Source organism: Natator depressus, chromosome 11 (genome assembly GCF_965152275.1).
Source record: "Natator depressus isolate rNatDep1 chromosome 11, rNatDep2.hap1, whole genome shotgun sequence".
NCBI classification, from domain to species: Eukaryota; Metazoa; Chordata; order Testudines; family Cheloniidae; genus Natator; species Natator depressus.
The window spans coordinates 75,664,842-75,685,583 of NC_134244.1; the positions used below are offsets into that span (position 1 = coordinate 75,664,842).

Below are 20,742 nucleotides of genomic sequence, written 5' to 3' on the forward strand. Positions count from 1 at the left end.
CTCGGCAGCAATGCTACTTGCCACTGCTGCTTCGCGGTGGCATTTCAGCGGCGGGGTGTCCAGCGCCCGCCAGAGTCTTCTGGGAATAGCAATATGCTATTCCCACAGAAAGGCTGGGGGCCACTGATCTATAGGATTTCTACATCATTACTAGAGTTGGGCCACTAATGGATTATTTTGGTTCACTGGAAATTCCAAAAAATAAATTTAAAAAAATGCTTTGGTTTGAGTTGACTGGAAAACGAAATTTCTCAATTTTCAAAATTGGGAAAAAATTCAACCAGACTCAATTTTTGTTTTGATTTTGGGTATTTTAACAAAAGCAAAGGAGAACTAGATTCACAAACTGGCAGGAGGAAGTGGTTGGGGTGGTGTCTCCCTTATAAGCTTTAGCCCAGTGGTTCAGTTGCCCCCACTGCCTGCTGTGGAGAAGGTATTTGAACTTGGGTCTCCCACATTGCAGGAGAGCCCTTTATCCATGGGGCTATGGGATACTACAGTGAGGATCTCAAACTCTGTTTGACATCTGTTCTATTTTTTATAAACAGTCAATGGAGCAAGGCCTTGAACTTAGGTCTCCCACATCCAAGATGAATGTCCTGACCACCAGGCTCATGTGGCAAATTGGCCATTCACAGTCATTCACAATTCAGCTTATAAGGGAGACACCATCAACTCACTCCTCCCCTGGCCATTTTTTAACTCCCACCCAAAAATATTGCAGTGTTTTTGCCATGTCAAAACTGTCTCTGTTCAACATTTCCAAGATATTTTGATTATTTTTGGTTTGGTCAAATTATTCATAAACTCGACATGAATTTGCAAATAGTTTCTGGTTTGCTAAAATATGCATTTTTTTGGTCAATAAAATATTCACCACAAAAATGTTGCCTAACTCTGATCTTTATGCCAGCAGGGGCCACCACTCTGCCCCACTATCATCATAGCTTGGCAATGTGGCTCCTTGTGCTATAGGGCCTTTTCTATTCTTATCACTCCAAATCTCCACTTAGATGTTAGGAAGCCTGGAGCATGTATTATGTTTACTTGGGCAGAAAATTAACATAGCCAGTTTTTAATCCATTTAATCTGTGCTAACTGCTAGGTCTCAAAATGTAATTGTAAACAGGGCATTGTCATCAGATGGGTTTGTTTCCAGTGAGTCCCACCGAGATCAGTTCTTGGCCCTATGCTATTTAACATCTTTCTTAATGATCTGGAGTAAACAAAAAATCATCATTGATAAAGTTTACAGAGGACACACAAATTGGTGTACTAGTAAATAATGGAGAGGACAGGTCAGTGATTCAGAATGATCTGGATCATTTGGTAAACTGGGCGCAAGCAAATAATTGCATTTTGATATGACTACATGTAAATGCATACATCTAGGAACAAAGAATATAGGCCAGACTGAGGCCTTGTCTACACTACAGGGGAAATTCTATCTACGCAGTTTGAGTTACATGAATAGTGTAACTTAAATCGACGTAGCTTAGATCTGCTTACCGCAGGGTCCCTTTTTCCAGATCATTTATGTATATGTGGAACAGCACTGGATGCACTACAGACCCTTGGGGGACACCACTATTTACCTCTCTCCATTCTGAAAACTTACCACTTATTCCTACCCTCTCTTTCCCATCTTTTAACCAGTTACCAATCCATGAGAAGACCTTCCCATGACAGCTTACTTTGCTTAAGAGCCTTTGGGGAGGGACCTTGTCAAAGGCTCTCTCAAAATCTAAGTACACGATATCCACTTAATCACCCTTTGTAACATTCTATACCTTGGGGGAGCATGCTGTAACCCCCATATTCCTCATTTTCATATAATCGTGATCTTACAAATAAAGCATACCTTGTAAGGTATCAGAGGAAAGGTTATGATCTGCTGAAAGTCATTTCTCTATCCATATATGTATATCATTAATGCATATGAAGTTATGAGAATTGTGTAGTATGGCTGTCACTAAAACATGCTGTAAGTTGGGGGAATCTGCCAGATATTAGCTCCCCAGAGGCAACAGCAAAGAAAGTAACCAACACCCGGGTGCGATGTCAAACAACCCATCAACAGCCATTGTCCAGCAAGGGAGCTACAATGCAATGACTCACCTGCCTGAGGCCACACCAGGGGAATTGCTCAACCTTGCTTGGAGAGACTCAGTAATGCTCACCTGACTCTGAAGTGGGGTGGGGAAAAGCCAAGAGGGAGGAACGGACATGATGAAAGGAAGACACGTTTGCCATGCTCTTCCTCTCTCTTCCACCTACATCTACAGACACAACCAAGCGACTGAAGCGCTGATTAAAGGGGAGAGCCTGGCTGAAGAGCAACCAGCCAGCCTGTGGTGAGAAGCATCTAAATTTGTAAGGGCACTGAAAGTGTTAAGATCAGCTTAGAATGCATTTTACTTTTATTACATCTGACCAGTTATTCTTTGACTTATAATCACTTAAAATCTATCTTTATAGTTAATAAATCTGTTTGTTTATTCTACCTGAAGCAGTGTGTTTGGTTTGAAGTGTGTCAGAATAGGATAACAAGCATGGTACATATCAATTTCTTCGTTAAATTGATGAACTCATATAAGCTTGCAGCTTCCAGCCGGCATAACTGGACACTGCAAGACAGAGGTTCCTAGGGTTGTGTCTGGGACTGGAGATATTGGCTAGTGTCATTCAGCTGCAAGTAGCTTACATGTTAGAGGCTGTGCATGAACAGCCCAGGAGTGGGGGTTCTCACAGCAGAGCAGGGTAAGGCTGGCTCCCAGAGTCAAGGATTGGGGTGACCTAGCAGATCACCGGTCCAGATAACACTGGAGGGAAACATCACACCCTTATCTATATTTGTTGACCATCTCAAAGAATTCTAGTAGTTTGGTGAGGCATGACTTCCTTTTACAAAAAACGTGTTGACTGTTCCCCAACAAATCATGTTCAACTATGTGAATGATAATTCTGTTCTTTACTATAGTTTCCACCAATTTGCCCGGTACTGAAGTTAGGCTTTATGGCCTGTAATTACCAGGACTGCCTCTGGAGCCCTTTTTTAAAAATTGGTGTCACATTAGCTATTCTCCAGTCATCTGGTACAGAAGCTGATTTAAATGATAGGTTACATACCAGTTAGTAGTTCTGCAATTTCACATTTGAGTTCTTTCAGAACTCTTGGGTGAATGGCATCTGATCTCGGTGACTTATTACTGTTTAGTTTATCTATTTGTTCCAAAACCACCTCTAATGACGCCTCAATCTGGGACAGTTCCTCATGGAGTAAAACCACCTTCCCGAACAGCATGGAGCCTTGGTCGACCTACTGAGGTTGACAGCGCAAGTGCAGACACTGTATGACCTGTATCAACCTCAACAATCCTCTAGCAGCTGTCCCACAATACCCCTCTCCTTGCAGCAGTGACCGCTCTGGTCACAACTGTAAACTCCACTGCCGAAGGGTCACAGAGACCAGAAGCCACCACCTCCTTTAAAGTCCTCTGTGCGCTTTTGAAATGCCTTTTCCTGATTATCCGCCTTGGTGAGCACACCTAGCAGTTCACCCTTGTGTGCAACTGCACAACTGACCATGCCAGCTCCATACACTAGACATGTTTCTGCCTGGGACAAAGAGAAGATATTGGATCTCCTGGGCTTGTGGGGTGAAGAGGTTGTGGAAGCACAGCTACAGACCAGCCGTAGAAACACATACATCTATGAACAAATTGTATGGGGAATGCAGTCAAAGGGGTATGACAGGGATCAGCAGCAGTGCCACTTGAAAGTGGTGGAACTTCACCAAGGATACCGTAAGGCCAGAGAGGCCAACAGTAGATCAGGTGCTGCTCCATAGACCTCCTGCTTTTACAATGAACTGCATGCCATTCTTGTCAAAGACCTCATCAGCATCCCACAGACTACTGTGGATACCTCAGAAAAGCCAGAGACAAAGACCACTGCTGTGAACAGCAAGGAGGATGCAGAGAGAGGCTCTAGTAATACTGTGAGCCAGGACCTGTTCAAGACTCCATCACACACTAGCCAGCCCTTCCAGGTGAGCATGGATAAGCTTGATAAAGGGGAAGAGAACTCTGATAAGTATGTGCATGCATTTTCTCTTAAAACGTTTAAATTTAAAGGTAGTAACCATCCCATCCCCAAGACAAGACAAAACTATCTAGTTTTCATTGTTTTACTTGTATGAGAAGAAGTAGAGGTACAACAAACAGAGGTAAAGTTGTCATCCTCTTTTCATTTCCCTGTTGGATTAGGTGGTGAGGGAGGGCCATGCAGAGCACTTTGTTTATGTGCGCAGGAAGGTCCCTTTTATCCTCCTGAGAGCCTCTAAGAAGCAACACTGCTCTACTCACAAGCACGGAGTCTGTGTATAACAAAAGAAAACTTTTATTAAAAAGGAAAGAGAACCCAGAATTCATTTGGGAAGACACTACAACCACAATTCAAAAGCATGTAACCATAAGCATTTGAAATACCCACAGCACAATACATTGGGCAATGTCCTTTGTCTCAGTTTCCCTCTTTGCTTTGTAAAAGTCTAATGGACGAATGTCTCTTTACCATGCCACTCCCCTTTTCCTACACTGCACCCCAAGCATTGTCATTAGTCAGCAAAGACCTCGATTTCAGAGGTGCAGTTACATGGGTCTAGCTCCCACCCCTGAAAAGCAGGTAGGGAGCTGTATCAAGCAATGCCTTCCACTGTCATGTTTGCAATGCACTGCAAAGTAAGGCTCAATATGGTATCTCCTAAAAGGGATTAGAGAACTTCAGCACTAATCTTAGGGTTTTTTTTAAAGGAAATGAATGGTGCAAAGTAATCTTCATTACTGCACAAAATGGAAAAGTGCAAGTATTTAGGGATCATTCTCCGATACACAGAATACTTTGTAAAAACAGCTACTGAAGTTGTTTTTAACAGCTATATTCTATTATACACAGAAGATATGTCCGAACATACATTCTTTCCCACTCATCCCTGCCTCTGTTAACACTGCTGCTGCTTGCTGCTCACTACCACTTCTGCGATGCTGTGTTCTGAGGGTCCCCCACTTAGTCCAGCTCTTCGTGATTTCACTGGGTAGCAGGGAAACTGTGCTGCTGTCTCTTTGGAGCTCAATCAATAAAAATATTCAAGAATGCACTTATTACTAAGTCTCATACTGCACATGGATTAGAAGGACAATGTCAGGTTTAAAAGCTTTTTATTTACTTACCTATTTTACTAATAATTTTAACCTGTGCAACATTAAATCATAGTTTCAAGACTTCTCACTACTAATAGTATTTACTTTTGCATTTCTATTAGCTTGCACACTGGAAACAAACTAATCAATTTCACTTTTGTTCACTTAGTTCACTTGTTGACTCTCACACACTAGTCATGTGATCTTTTTAAACAAATAACTTCCCTTATGGTTTTGCAAAAGACATTTTCCCAATGCATTTTTAATCATGAAAACAGTGCAGTTTTGTAAAAACTTGTTTTTACTTAGCTTAAATGTGGACCCAATATTATTTTTAAATGTGGTTCCGAAAATCCTAATGAAAATATTCATCCTACGTGTTCCAGTTAATCTTTGTGCGAACAGCTTCTGAATGAGCAGAGCTGGCTGAACAGCCTTTTGAGTTAAAGATTATACAAGATCCAATCAGTGGTGTAGCAGAAAGATTGTCTTTCATATTAACCCTAGAAACTCAATACTTTAGATAGAAGAAAAGTTTCATTAGAGAAAAATGCAAAGTAAACAGACTTTACAAACACTACATTTTGAGCCAAACAAAAAGCTTTTACAAAACTAACTGAAATGTCACTGATTTCAAAAAATTCATGAAAAGTTTTGTCTTCAATAATCATTTCCTTTCAATTTGCAACCCAAACACTGCAGCATTATGGCAGTAGAGAGAACCAATAAATAAAGTTTACTAGAAACTGACCAAAATTTTCAAGTGTGAAGTTAGGACTCTGAATATTTGATACAGTAGAACTTCAAAGATACGAACACCAGCGTTACAGACTTACCGGTCTACCTGACACCCTAGATCAGCCAGCAGCACAGACCCAAAAAAAAAGAAAATACTGTACTGCCTTGGGGCTTCAGCCACTGCAGCAGGGGAGGGAGGTGTCAGGGCTCCAGGCAGAGGCAGGGGAGCTCGGGACTTCTGATGCTCAGGATCTCTGGGGTTCAGGGCTTTAGACCGGGGAGGAGCACTCAAGCTCGGGGTTTCAGCCTGACAGATCCACTCCCAGTTTTAGCCCAGGGGGGAGGGCGCACCAGGCCTTTAGCTAGGAGAGGAGCACCTGTTTCAACCCCAGCACTCCCCCATAGCTAAAGCTCCGATCCCAGCACCACTCCGCCCAGCTGAAACCAGACGCGGAGCCACAGGGCTGAAGCCCCAGGCCCCAGCGCTCCCCCAAGTCTAAAGCCCTGAGCCCTGGCGGCCCCTAGGGTCAGAAGCCCCGACCCCCTCCCACCCTGAGCCCTGACAACACTGTTCCCTCTAAGCTGTGTGCGTGTGCACACAGATCCTAAACACTGCGCGCACAAAAATTTGCACAGAAGAAATTATTTTGTGCACACGGCCTGTCAAAAATTAGAGGGAACACTGCCTGACACCCACCCCAACCCTGAGGCTGCAGCCCCAACTCCCCTGTGGCTGAAGCCCATAACATCTTGTTCAGAGTTACGGACCATTGCAGAGTTACTGACAACCCCCATTCCCAAGGTGTCCAACTCTGAGGTTCTACTGTACCTGAAAGTGGCCCCATTTTGAGATGCTAAGCATCTGCAGCTCCGACTGAATTCAACAGGAATGGGAGCTGCAGGCTCTCAGCACCTCAGCAACCATGCACTTAAATAAGAGCCTACATTGTAAGCAGAGCCACAACAATGCCTGTTATTAAGGTTGCATATAAAAATTTCTATTTTAAACCCCATTTTCAGTTGCTTATAACCACGGCTGTGAGTTTGTCATGGATTCTGTGACTTTCTGTGACTTCTGCAGCGGCCAGTGCGACGGGCCTGTGGGCCATCTGAGCAGCCCCCAGGCTAGCCTCACCGGCTGCTGCTGGGGCAGTCTCAGGGCACCACGCCTCCCGCCCCCAACAGCAGCAGGAGTTTGGGTGTGGGAGGGGGCTCAAGGCTGGAGCATGGGAGGGGGTGAAGGCTCTGGGCAACGCTTACCTTGGGGGAGCTCCCCAGAAGCGACAACATCCCTTGGCTCCAAGCGGAGGCATGGCCAGGGGGCTCTGTGCACTGCCTCCACCTGCAGGCACTGTCCTTGCAGCTCCCACTGGCCGCAGTTCCTGGCCAATGGGAACTGCGGAGCCAGAGCTCGGGGCAGAGGCAGCACACAGAGCTGCCTGGCCATGTCTGCACCGAGGAGCAGAGGGAGGGGGATGATGCCGCTTCTGGGGAGGCATGGAGCCAGGTAGGGAGCCTGCCAATCCTTCCCCCTCGCCCCCAGCACCAGCAGAGGTCTTGGGCCATGCACGACCACCCCCATCTCCCTCCCCCAAGATGTAGTCAGGGGCATATAGTACTAGTCATGGACAGGTCATGGGCCGTGAACTTTTATTGCCTGTAACCTGTCCATGACTTTTACTAAAAGTACCTATGGCTAAAACATATAACTGTCAAGTGGCATGGGCAGAAGTTTTCTATGCCTGGTGTCTGCCTCAGATTAGTTTTTTTTTCCCTCCCTTTTGCTCGAGCTTAAATCAGATCAGCCCTTTGCAAAAATGAGGTTGGCAAAAGTACATTAATATAGTGAAAAATAAAAATCAGATAGAAAAGTTAACAGCTTTAGTGTATCTGTGGTTTGGAGTAAGTAGCTGAAATTTGGCAGAAGGATTGTCCTAAAATCAGAGATGCCATTTACTTTCCCAGTGAAAGTCTATCCAGATTTGACCTAGTTATAAACCACAGAAAATTGTTCTCACAATTTCAAGACTTCCAAAACAAAAAGCACAAACCTGTCTGAAATTCTAAGTCAGGCATTGCAACTGGTCCCCAAACTCATCACCTATTTTCCACTCACTCTTAAAGCATTCCGATTCTGATTATTCATGCTATCCCTTCCTGAATGAGTGCACTGAGGACATACCTGGATTTTATCAGTGTCCCTAAAAATAACAGATCCAAACTCTCAGCTCATTCCAACCCACATCCCCTTAGAGAGATGAAAGGACAAAGCTGACTTTTGTATTGAAAAATCCCTTGAAAAGAATGACCTTAGAATGGACCACTCCAGAAAGGAAGAAAGGCATAAACATAATCTCCTTAAAACTATATCTGGTTCAACAAGAAAAAAAATCATTACATGGTTGTCAATCCCCAAAATACATTCAACTTTTTGGCCAAAGCCCCTCAGCACAGAAAAATCATGACTCAAGTGGCAGAAGCAGGATCTCTGAAGGAATTTTTGTAGACCAGATCATAAAGTTCTCTAAAGTGGAACTTCAAATCCTCATCCATCTTTCTGCAAACAGCTCTAATACATAGTATCTCTGCTCCAAGCCTTAGCTCTCACTCTTTCCCTGTTTCTTCTAAGGAAGTAAAGGTCCACAATAGTCTGGAAAGGTATTAAAAAACAAAAGATCCATCAAATCAGCTCCTGGCTTTCTCTGACATCACACCTCTGATTCTACTAGGTTCTCTTCCAGATCAATGCTCTTCAGCACAGCTTCCTAGAGTGGCATATTTGGCTCAACCACCCCTCTTTCTCAACAGAGGAGTGGGAGGGCCAAATTTGAGTGCGGCTGCAACCAGATCACAATGCCACTCATTCTAATTTGGTCCAGCCTTCCCTCCAGCAGCCAGGCAAAATATGTCGCCCTAGGCCAATGAGAAGTGGGGCAGCAGATTACCTTGAGCAGCCTCTGGCACCAACACCTTTCACTGCTGTCAAGACAGGAAGCAGCTACAGTATCAACCTGGGCCGGAGCTGACCACAAAGCGAGCTGGGCCTCAATCCCTGCCCCAGGCCTGCTGCCATTGAGATGACCAGCCTTCAGTGAGACCCCCCACACTCCCTGGAATAGGACTGTCATGTCACATCCCTGCCCACTCTGGGATAGGACCAGCCCACTAACCTCCCACAAGCAGTCATTGACTCAGCAAGGAAGTGGAAGCCAAAATGCTGACAACTCCCCCCCATTTTTCTGAAATGATGCCTGGATCCTACAGGAGTCTCCATGGGTTGTCTTCAAAAAGGCTTGCTGGAACTCTCCACTCTTCTCAAATACTTGAGATCCTACTGTAAACATACCTGGCACCCCATATGTTACAGTTGACTCAGTTATTTCTACCACTGCAGGGCTTGTTCTCGACAAGGTCATAGTTGCTGATACCATTGTAACAAAATTGTCCCAGAAAATTAAACAAAATAGCAGTTACATGTGGCAGTGTAGATTTTAGACCCTTCTCTAAAAACTGGACTCCAAAACGCCTTGTTCTTGTCAGTTATTGGGTCTGAGACTCAGAACTAGCTCCTGCAAACTACAAAAACCTCAATCCTGCACACAAACCTCTTTTACTGATTAAAAAACTAAAATCATGAAACTAAATATTGATTATATTTTCACCATCTTCTAAAATGAATTTAATTAGTTTCTGATTTCCAAATATTCAAGTCCACCATTTATATAAAATCCTTAAAATGCAAAAGAATATTAACAATATATTCTAACAGAAGGGGAAAAATGCATTCTTTGTTGTTAAAAGATAGGTAACAGCCAAGAAATAGCCACATTCAATGTAGGTACAAAAGAAACTGTGGTTTTAAAAAGTAATTTATCCTTCTTCATGTGATCATTTTTTAAAAGGTCCTTTACAGTATGCTATAAATTTCAATTTCACATTGAAAAGGGCCTCTACAACCAAATATAACTAAAACCAAATGTAACATTAGTACCTAACCTTAAGCACCAAAAATCCGTATTTCGGCCCCATTCATCCACTGGCTTCAGTAGAAGTTGTGAAAACAACACCTGTGAATATCAAGCCATCTATTTGTGTGCCCAAGATAAAGGTTTTGGCCTAGAATTTTTTCTTTAGCTTATTACTATTGGCACCAAATGCCTTGGGACATCATATACAGATGTGCTTATAGTATATAGCCTTATTGGTACACACTCAGTATTACAATTCCAAAACTTCCAAAATCAGGTCAGATACCTAAAATATGAGATTAAAAAAAAAATCTTATGACTTTTTTGAGGGAAAAAAACTAAATGATGTTTAACTTCATACATTAACCATGTTTAACTTGGACTCCTTTGCAGGAGCTCTCGCTAGATGTTGTGAAGGATGGATGTCTTGATGATTATCTATTCTGTTCATGCCCTCTGGGGCACCTGGCATTGGCCACTGGGTCAGACCAAAGGTCCATCTAGCCCAGTATCCTGTCTTCTGACAGTGGCCAAAGACAAGGTACTGGGCTAGATGGACCTTTGGTCTGACCCAGTATAGCCGTTCTTATGTAGAATACTCTGGCCAGCTTACGGATCTCATAGTGCTAGGCACTGTACAAACACATAGTACGAGACAGTTCCTGCTCTGAAGAGCTTAGAATCTAGTGCAAAGTGTAGTTAGTTATGTGGGAGTTGGACACAGGAAACACAAACTCATTTCATACACGGGCTACCAAAATTCCATTAGATAAGGACAATTCATCCTGATTGAACTCGGCAGGATTCAAAACTGGTGACATACAGGCAAAAGCCTCTACAGTTCGTTAGCAAAGCTTTAAGACATCCACTCCCCATAATTGTTAATGTTACAGCTTTGAGAATGACACTTGTTTTTGAAAGATAAGCTTACCAAATCAATTTCTCAGCCTGCTCCAGAAGCAGACTGTGATCTTGTAGTTACAGATAGCATAACTAAATGCAACAATGCCCCTATTTTGGTAATCTCTGGGGAACGAACTCAGGACCTATAGATGTAAAAGCATGAACCTCTACCACTTGACCTGAAGAATCAGATCTCGTCTTAGATAACATGTAAAGGTTTATCTGGTAAAGGCACAGTGCCACACTATGTTAGCATGTGCTACAGATTCACCCAGTCTCAAAGATTGTGTGGTAAAGTAGATAAAAATTTACTCTGTTATATTAGAAACTGGGGTTCTATTCCCAACTGTGTCTGTAGTGACCTTTCAGAGTAACAGCCGTGTTAGTCTGTATTTGCAAAAAGAAAAGGAGTACTTGTGGCACCTTAGAGACTAACCAATTTATTTGAGCATAAGCTTTCGTGAGCTACAGCTCACTTCATCGGATGCATACTGTGGAAAATACAGAAGATGTATTAACATTAAGATATAAGAACATCTTCTGTATTTTCCACAGTATGCATCCGATGAAGTGCGCTGTAGCTCACGAAAGCTTATGCTCAAATAAATTGGTTAGTCTCTAAGGTGCCACAAGTACTCCTTTTCTTTTTGTAGTGACCTTGTGCAAGCTCTCAGCTATCTTATCTCTGAAATAGGCAAATTACAGTTACACCCTCAAGACAGCAGTTTGAGCCATATTCTCATAAGGGTATACAAAAATATTATCAGCCCATGGAAGAACTAGGACTAGAACTCATGATGTCTGGGTTTCCAGGGAACTGTTGGAGAAGTCTCTCACAATCTGGTTTTCTTTCCCAAAATTGTGAGGCCAGAGTTTCTCATGATGGCAAGACTGTTTACAACCAAGGCTACATCATATTACTCATCATAAAAATCGCAAAAGTCTGCAACAGTGTGTAAGTAACATTCCAAAAGTATCAACTGTCATTCAAGACATGACTGTTTACGTAAAAGATTTATTACACAGGAGGCCTGCATATTTTTAGAGGTAGCTAGCACTACAAGTGAGCATTAGATAAACAATTAGTTTTAAAAAGCTATTTCATCATTAATTATTCTAAACATGTCCTGCTTCCCAAACATTGGCCTGCTTCCATCCTCAGAAGTGTAGCCAGCTCCCATATTGACACTACAGCCCGGCACATGACACATTTTACATCTACAGTAGAACCTCAGAGTTATGAACACCTCAGGAATGGAGGTGCTGAGTTATGAACATTTCAGAGTTACACAGTCTAAACAAAACGTTATGGTTGTTCTTTCAAAAGTTTACCCCTGAACAAGGACTCAGTACAGCTTTGAAACTTTACTATGCAGAAGAAAAATGCAGCTTTTAACCATCTTAATTGAAAGGAAACAAGCACAGAAAAAGTTTCCTTACTTTATCAAATTTTTTTTTTAAACTTTCCCTTTTTTTTAGTATTTTAACACAGTACTGTACTGCAGTGGTGAGTTGGAGCCGGTTCGCGCGAACCGGTTGTTAAATTTTGAAGCACTTTTAAAACCGGTTGTTAAAAATAGTTATGAAAACAAATGTTATAAAATGATCTTAAAACCAAATAATCTTAATCTTATAAAACAGTGTAGAAAATAATACGGCAGGGGTTGGCAACTGGCGGCATGCAAGCCAATTTTTACTGACACACTGCTGCCACACCGCTGGCCCCACTCAGCCTGCTGCCTGCCTGGGTGAATGGAACTGAGTGGTTCCGGCAGCCGGGCCCCCGGCTGGCAGGAGCCAGCAGACGGAACCCCAGACTGGCGGCCGCCGGCCCCGCGCAGCCCACCGCTGGTCTGTAGTTCCGGCTGCTGGCCCCTTCCCAGCTGGGGTCCCAGCCATTGGCCCCGCTCATCCCGCTGCTGGCCTGGGTGAACGGAGCCCCCGGCCAGCAGCAGGCTGAGCGGGGCCCACGGCCAGGACCCCAGCTGGCAGGAACCGGCGGACTGAACCCCAGACCGGAGGCAGGTGAGCCACTGCCAGTCTGGGGTTCTGTCCGCCACCCCACTCAGCCCACTGACGGTCTGGGGTTCCGGCTGACAGCCCCTTGCCAGCCAGGGTCCTGGCCATCAGCCCCGCTCAGCCTGCTACTGACCTGGGATTCCAGCCGCCAGCCCCGCTTACCTCGCTGCTGGTCCGGGGTTCCAGTCACCTGGCCGCCAGCCCCGCTTAGGCTGCTGCCAGTCTGGGGTTCCACTGGGGGCTCCTGTCAATGTAAAATTTATAACTGGCATGGGAAACCTTACATTAATGAAGACTTGGCACGCCACTTCTCAAAGGATGCCGACCCCTGTAATATGGTATATAAAATAAACTTCAAATGCAAAGGGATGCACAATTCTAGCAGTTAAAGAGCCGTTTCTACAACAGATAGGTCAAGAGGGGGAGGGATAGCTCAGTGGTTTGAGCATTGGCCTGCTAAACCCAGGGCTGTGAGTTCAATCCTTGAGGGGGCCGTTTAGGGATCTGGGGCAAAAATTGGGGATTGGTCCTGCTTTGAGCAGGGGGTTGGACTAGATGACCTCGTGAGGTCCCTTCCAACCCTGATATTCTATGATTTATGTTGCTATGCGCATGTAATGTCGTCACAGGCTGCGACTCAGTTGCATCCAAGTTCGTCCTGATGCGAGACAAACATCTAGTTTATTATTTTATTAACAGGGATCGCACTTGCCTCGTTCGTGTACTTGCTCAACTGTTTTCTATCCAATTCAACAAGACCAGTGAGTCATAGTCGGTCTGTTTCTAGTAAATTGCGCGTGATATTTCAGTGTGTAATACTAACTGGACTGTTATTTGAAGATTAAAGTTTTCTATTCAATATTATTTACCCTTCATAATGAAACGCCAGAAAAGCATTAGTGATTGGTTTTCCAATAAAATGACAAAGGTCAGCTCCCAGACTACTGCACTGGGGAGCAAAGCATGGGGAGGAGGTGACCAGCCCTCTGTGGAGAAAGAAGTGGTTCGGGACTATTTATAAATGCTGGACGAGCACAAGTCCGTGGGGCCGGATGCGCTGCATCAGAGTGTGCTAAAGGAGTTGGCGGATGTGATTGCAGAGCCATTGGCCATTATCTTGGAAAACTCATGGCGATCGCGGGAAGTCCCGGACAACTGGAAAAAGGCTAATGTAGTGCCCATCTTTAAAAAAGGGAAGGAGGAGGATCCTGGGAACTACAGGCCAGTCAGCCTCACCTTAGTCCATGGAAAAATCATGGAGCAGGTCCTCAAGGAATCAATTCTGAAGCACTTAGAGGAGAGGAAAGTGATCAGGAACAGCCAGCATGGATTCATCAAGGGAAAGTCATGCCTGACTAATCTAATTGCCTTCTATGACAAGATAACTGGCTCTGTGGATGAGGGGAAAGCAGTGGACGTGTTGTTCCTTGACTTTAGCAAAGCTTTTGACACCATCTCCCACAGTATTCTTGCCAGCAAGTTAAAGAAGTATGGGGGGGGGGGGGATGAATGGACTATCAGGTGGACAGAAAGTTGGCTAGACTGTCAGGCTCAATGGGTAGTGATCAATGGCTCCATGTCTAGTTGGCAGCTGGTATCAAGTGGAGTGCCCCAAGGGTCGGTCCTCAGGCCGGTTTTGTTCAATATCTTCATTCATGATCTGGAGGATGGTGTGGATTGCACCCTCAGCAAGTTTGCAGATGACACTAAACTGGGAGAAGAGGTGGATACGCTGGAGGGTAGGGATAGGATACAGAGGGACCTAGACAAATTGGAGGATTGGGCCGAAAGAAATCTGATGAGGTTCAACAAGGACAAGTGCAGAGTCCTGCACTTAGGACGGAAGAATCCAATGCACCGCTACAGACTAGGGACCGAATGGCTAGGCAGCAGTTCTGCGGAAAAGGACCTAGGAGTTACAGTGGACGAGAAGCTGGATATGAGTCAACAGTGTGCCCTTGTTGCCAAGAAGGCCAATGGCATTTTGGGATGTATACGTAGGGGCATTGCCAGCAGATCAAGGGACGTCATCGTTCCCCTCTATTCGACATTGGTGAGGCCTCATCTGGAGAACTGTGTCCAGTTTTGGGCCCCACACTACAAGAAGGATGTGGAAAAATTGGAAAGAGTCCAGCGGAGGGCAACAAAAATGATTAGGGGACTGGAACACATGACTTATGAGGAGAGGCTGAGGGAACTGGGATTGTTTAGTCTGCGGAAGAGAAGAATGAGGGGGGATTTGATAGCTGCTTTCAACTCCTTGAAAGGGGGTTCCAGAGAGGATGGATCTAGACTGTTCTCAGTGGTAGCTGATGACAGAACAAGGAGTAATGGGCTCAAGTTGCAGTGGGGGAGGTTTAGGTTGGATATTAGGAAAAACTTTTTCAGTAGGAGGGTGGTGAAACACTGGAATGCGTTACCTAGGGAGGTGGTGGAATCTCATTCCTTTGAGGTTTTTAAGGTCAGGCTTGACAAAGCCCTGGCTGGGATGATTTAGTTGGGGATTGGTCCTGCTTTGAGCAGGGGGTTGGACTAGATGACCTCCTGAGGTCCCTTCCAACCCTGATATTCTATGATTAGTCAGTAGTTCTAGTAGTGAAAATAATGATTTAAAAACTGAAAACGCCGATGACAATTTTGGTGATGAAAATATCTTAAATGTTGAATCATCTGAAAATGTGTCTGCAACGGAAGAGGATTTACATGATTGTGAAAATGTAGTACCCAATTGTTGGACTGCCAAGCAGGCACAATATTTTTTAAAGAAATATAATGGCTTGATAATTGAAGGCAAAAAACTTGGCTGTTTCCACTGTGCAAATACGTCACATTTGGGGGTCCTTGGAGGAAAATCTTTACACATTTCTTCAGAATGGCAAAAGTGTACTGTTAAAGCATCTGGAACAGATAAAAAAGTTCAGCAAGCTTCATTAGGAAAAAAAAGAAGGAACATTTCGAATCAAGCTCTCATTTGAGAGTTATAAATATTTTCCATGAATCTAAAAAAGAAACTCTCACTACAGTGATTGATAAACTTACTGAACAAAATATTGCAATAACCAGCAAAATTTTCAACATAGTTTACAGCTTAGTAAAAAGAAACCGACCAATGTCAGATATGGAGGATGAAGTAGAGCTACAAATTAAGAATGAAACCAATTTAGGGAACTGCCTACATTCTCGATTTTCAGCCATCAGAATCGTAGAGCATATTGCTGAATTAATAAGAAAACAAATTTTTAGTAAAATCTAAAACTATTCAAAGATTTGTATTATTATTGATGAAGCTTCTACAATTTCAAGTAAAACTGTGCTTGTAAGTCTTATAAAATGTGAATTACAAGATTCTTCAAAAGCAGAAAATATGTATAATGTTTTGAGAAATACATTAACTGATACAAGACTTGATACAGAATATTTAAAGAAAAATTTAATCGGATTTTGTTCTGATGGCGCAAGCACCATGCTTGGACATAAATCTGGAGTTGCTACAAGATTGCTTCAAGATTTTTCCAAACATTATAATTTGGCATTGTTTGAATCATCAGCTACAACTGGCTTTAGATGAGGCTATAAATTATATCAATAAATAAGTCATTTCAAGATTTTTTGGACAAGATTTAGGCAATTTTTCATCAGTCAAATAAAAGACAGTTTGAACTTAAACAAGTTTCTGAAGAACTATATATTGAAATCATCAAAATAGGCCGTGTTTTTGGTCCACGATGGGCTTCTTGTAGCCTTAGAGCTGTCAAAGTGGTCTGGAGAGCTTATCCAGCTCTTTTATTTATTTTTCCAAAAATAAGACATTTTCTGGCATGGAAAAAAGATTGAAAAACAAAATTTTTAGAAGACTTGGCATTAACGATTGACATTTTGGATGAACTTGCATGATTATCAAATGCACTGCAGGCGAGACAATTGAGTTTAACAAAGGCAGATAAGCTAATCAAACGAACAATTGATTTTTTCATACAATTAAAAGATAGTTTTAGTATATAAGAAAATAAAATTAATGAAATGATAGAAAGTGATGCTTTTAAATGCATAGAGTTTGAAGATAATGTAAGGTTTAAATCACTGCCATGAGACAAAGTAAGAGAGTGTATTATTGAAAAAATGAAGGCAAGATTAGTAAACGAAAATCACATTAAATATAAAGAAGATAATTTAGGTCATTCTAGTAATACACCTAAAATAGTTGAATTATTCAATGTTATGGATCCCACTTCATGGAATATTGAAGAAGTCAGGTTACTTTAGAAATCAGGAGAAAAAAAAAAGTGCATGAATTAAATAAATTCATAAAATTTGTAGTCGATTTAAAGGATTTAAAAAAAATCTTCCTGATCCAGACACAATAAGGAAAGCAAAGCAAATTATGAACACAATTGCAATTAGTTCTGCAGAAGCAGAAAGAGCTTTTTCGTTGATGAATATTATTTTTAGTAATAAAAGGGCGAATTTAACAATCAAACGTATCTCAAGCTTTATGACCATCTATTTGTTGGGAAAACCACTAAGTTCCTGGAACCCAATACCATATGTTAAAGCATAGATGAGAAGTCATCGATCCACATTAGATACCAGAGTTTGTGTATCAACACGAAAGATTATGGAGAAGATCAAGAAGCCATTTGGAAATTACTACCTAATTAGTAATAAATAATGTACTTAAATATTCTTTAAAATATTGCTTGTTGCATTGTATACTTCAACATGAATATATTACACTTTTTATTTTTAATAATTTAAGTAGTTCACAGGTAATATTTTAAAAATACAAGAATAATAGACATTTCATTCTTAAATATTATCATCGTTTGCTTACTCATACATCTCTTCTTTATATTTTCTTCTTTTCAAATGTATTTTAAATTCGTTTAAGAAAGCAATACTTTGTTTCCTATTGTAATAAACATGTAAAAAAAATTTTTTATTGTTAAGTATGACTCCCAATGACTCAATGCATTGCCATTTCTTATGGAAAAAGGTACAAAAAATATGTACTGTGGCACATCCCTTAAATCATAACTTTTTATAGGGAACCGGTTGTTAAGATTTTGGCAACTCATCACTGCTGTACTGTATTTGTGCTTTTCTTTTTTTTTTTTTGGGGGGGGGGGGGGTGTCTCTCTGCTGCTGCCTGATTGCATACTTCTGGTTCCAAATAAGGTGTGTGGTTGACTGATCAGTTTGTAACTCTGGTGTTCGTAACTCTGAGGTTCTACTGTAGAACAGTCTCCTGATGGAAGAAGCAGCAAGGTTTTATACGGAGTCAAACAGCATGGCAAATGTGTTACTGTGTTTTCAAGTAAGCAAAATTGTACCACATACTTAACTCAAACCAATAGGTCCTGTTTATACTAAGAAAAATGGGATCTTTTAATCCACTACTGGTAAAACCAACGGCTTGTCTACCGTTGGTAGACAACGGCTTGCCGGATTGGTAAAACCACTACTGGTAAAACCAACGGCTTGCCGGATTGGTGGGCAGCTATCGATCCAGCGGGGGTCGATTTATCATGTCTAGTATAGACGTGATAAATCGACTGCTAAGCGCTCTCCCGTTGACTCCGGTACTCCACCAAAATGAAGAGTGCAAGCAGAGTCGACAGGAGAGCTTCAGCTGTCGACTTACCGCAGTGAAGTTGCGTATCTTAGATCGACCTCGTGCAGTAGTGTAGACAAGCCCTCAATGAGGGGTAGAAGTAGACATTGCTCAGGCATTTTTACCACTATGTCATCTACCCCCGCTCGGAGCCCCCCAAGCCTCATCTCTATGCTTCTTCAGTAGCCTCAAAGCTAATAGGGAAATTCCAACATGATGCATGCTAGGTGCATCACACTGGCTTTGGTGCTAGTTGAACCTTCAAAGTTGCTAGCAGAAAAATAAAAAGACTAGTTTAGAATCATGTGTGCGGAATGTCTTATCTTTGCTATTTAGCACCTAGCTTAAGAGCTAATGGAAAGCACAGCTCAAACAACAGTTTTGCTTTTAAAGACTAGATCCAACTTTATGACCAACACTGCTCAAAACGATACATACCTATGTAACGTTTTTGACAAGTTTGAGATGACAAGGTTCCTTCGCTTATAGAACTCAGCTGAATGAAAAATTCTTAAGCAGTGTTCTGTCCAGACTTCAAAGGGGTGAAGTAGGAATGCACAAAAAAGGGAGGAGCTACAACAAGCAGCAGCCACTCTTCTACCACCACCCAAGCGCACAACAATCTTCCTCAATCTCTGGAAAAATATATTCAATTAAATGTGCAAAAATTAGCAGCAGCAATCTACAAGAGAGTGTACGATGCATGCAGCTACAAAGTACTGTGGGAGTAGGAACCTGGAAACAAACAGCAGCTCTTTTTGGGGCTATACATGGGGAAAAAAGGTTGAAAAACCCTAATATATTTTATATAATTTGTCATGTAATTTAAAAAAAAAATAAAGAAATGCTCAGAGATGGAAACAAAAGAAGTTCAAATATGGGCAAAAATGATGAAGTGTTAATATGACACCCTGAGCTAACTACTACATGCCCCAATGGAAAGCGATTTGTTTCTAATTACATACATTTAAACACCACTTACAGCAACACTGTGAGGAAAGCCACAAAAAATACTGTTTTGATTCAGTATCTGATACCATCGCAATGGCAGTTTTGACTTCAAATCTTTAAAACATTTCCTATCATCTAAAACTGGTCTGAAGAAAAAGCAGCGTCAAACAAATTAGTTTTTATCTGCAACAATAATTAAGTTGACAAATTAAGTTGACTTATGTTAACTCACTTTAGCTATAGTTCAAAGAATTTTAAAATACAAAAACCCTTTAACAGATTTTACCCAAATTAAAATGTAACAGCTTGGCCTGCCCAAAAAAAAAAAAAAAAAAAAAAAAAAGTGTGAAGCCAATTTAAAATCCAACTAGACCCAACCAAATACTCCAGAAATAATGAAACCTAAATATACACAGGCCAGAGAAACAGATGGCAAAGCCATGTTAGGAAAATCAATGTAGCTTGTTTTAACCAATCAGGGAACAAAGCCATTCGACCTCAAAGAGCAGCCATGGTGCTCTTTATTCTACAGTAATTAATCTATACACACATACAGTTCTCCTCTTCAAAAGAGAACAATATCAAACAGGAGTCCAAGATATTAAAAATGAAATTCTGAAGACTGGCTAGAAATTATTAGAAATGGATACAGCAATTCAGAACCTTTCTAGCAACAGCTCTCTCGATAGCATAAAGTCTGAAAAACTAACAAGAAATAGATCTCAGCTAGTCGCACAGCAACTAACTCCAAGAAGTTATTAAAATATACCTTCTATGAAGTGAATGGTTCAAGGATCGGCAATAGTTCATAGAACTTTGCACCTCTAGGTCAGCAGTTCAAATCCAGACGAGACCAGTACTTAAGAGTTATCTAATGATCAGGGTGAAGCAATATAAAAATCACTTTTTTTAAAATCATTGATTTAATTGGGGCTGAAGCTTTTTTAAACTAATTTATAATTAACTAAGCATATAAAGACATACTACTGAAAGAGTCTCTTATTTGAATTTATTGAGCTGCTACAAGAAAAAAAATGAAATACTTACACCTGAAGCCCTGACCCTGCAAACATTTAAGAAGATACGTGATTTTACACACATGATTAGCCCCACTGAAATCAGTGGGGCTATCAATGTGCTTAAAGCTAAACACCTGTATCTGCATAACATTCAGTGCATAACAGGCTAAAATTGTATTTTTATTAAAAACTTCTTAGTGGCACAGAATCTTTGTCACATCATGAAGAACTAGAACTAGTAGCACAAGGCCCACTGACTTCAACCTCAGATGAAGCATAGCCTGGATGATGCAATTCAACTTTCTTGATTTGTAGAAGCCTGCTATATCAGC

The 20,742-nt window shown here is 41.8% G+C and overlaps 1 protein-coding gene and 1 pseudogene across 4 annotated transcripts in view; one reads left to right on the forward strand and one right to left on the reverse strand.

Annotated features, from left to right (window-relative positions):
• Nucleotides 1-20,742, reverse strand: part of ADARB1 (adenosine deaminase RNA specific B1) — a 253,319-nt gene that overhangs the window by 228,773 nt on the left and 3,804 nt on the right. The window lies entirely within an intron of this gene.
• On the forward strand, nt 3,587-16,918 carry LOC141996308 (E3 SUMO-protein ligase KIAA1586-like; annotated as a pseudogene).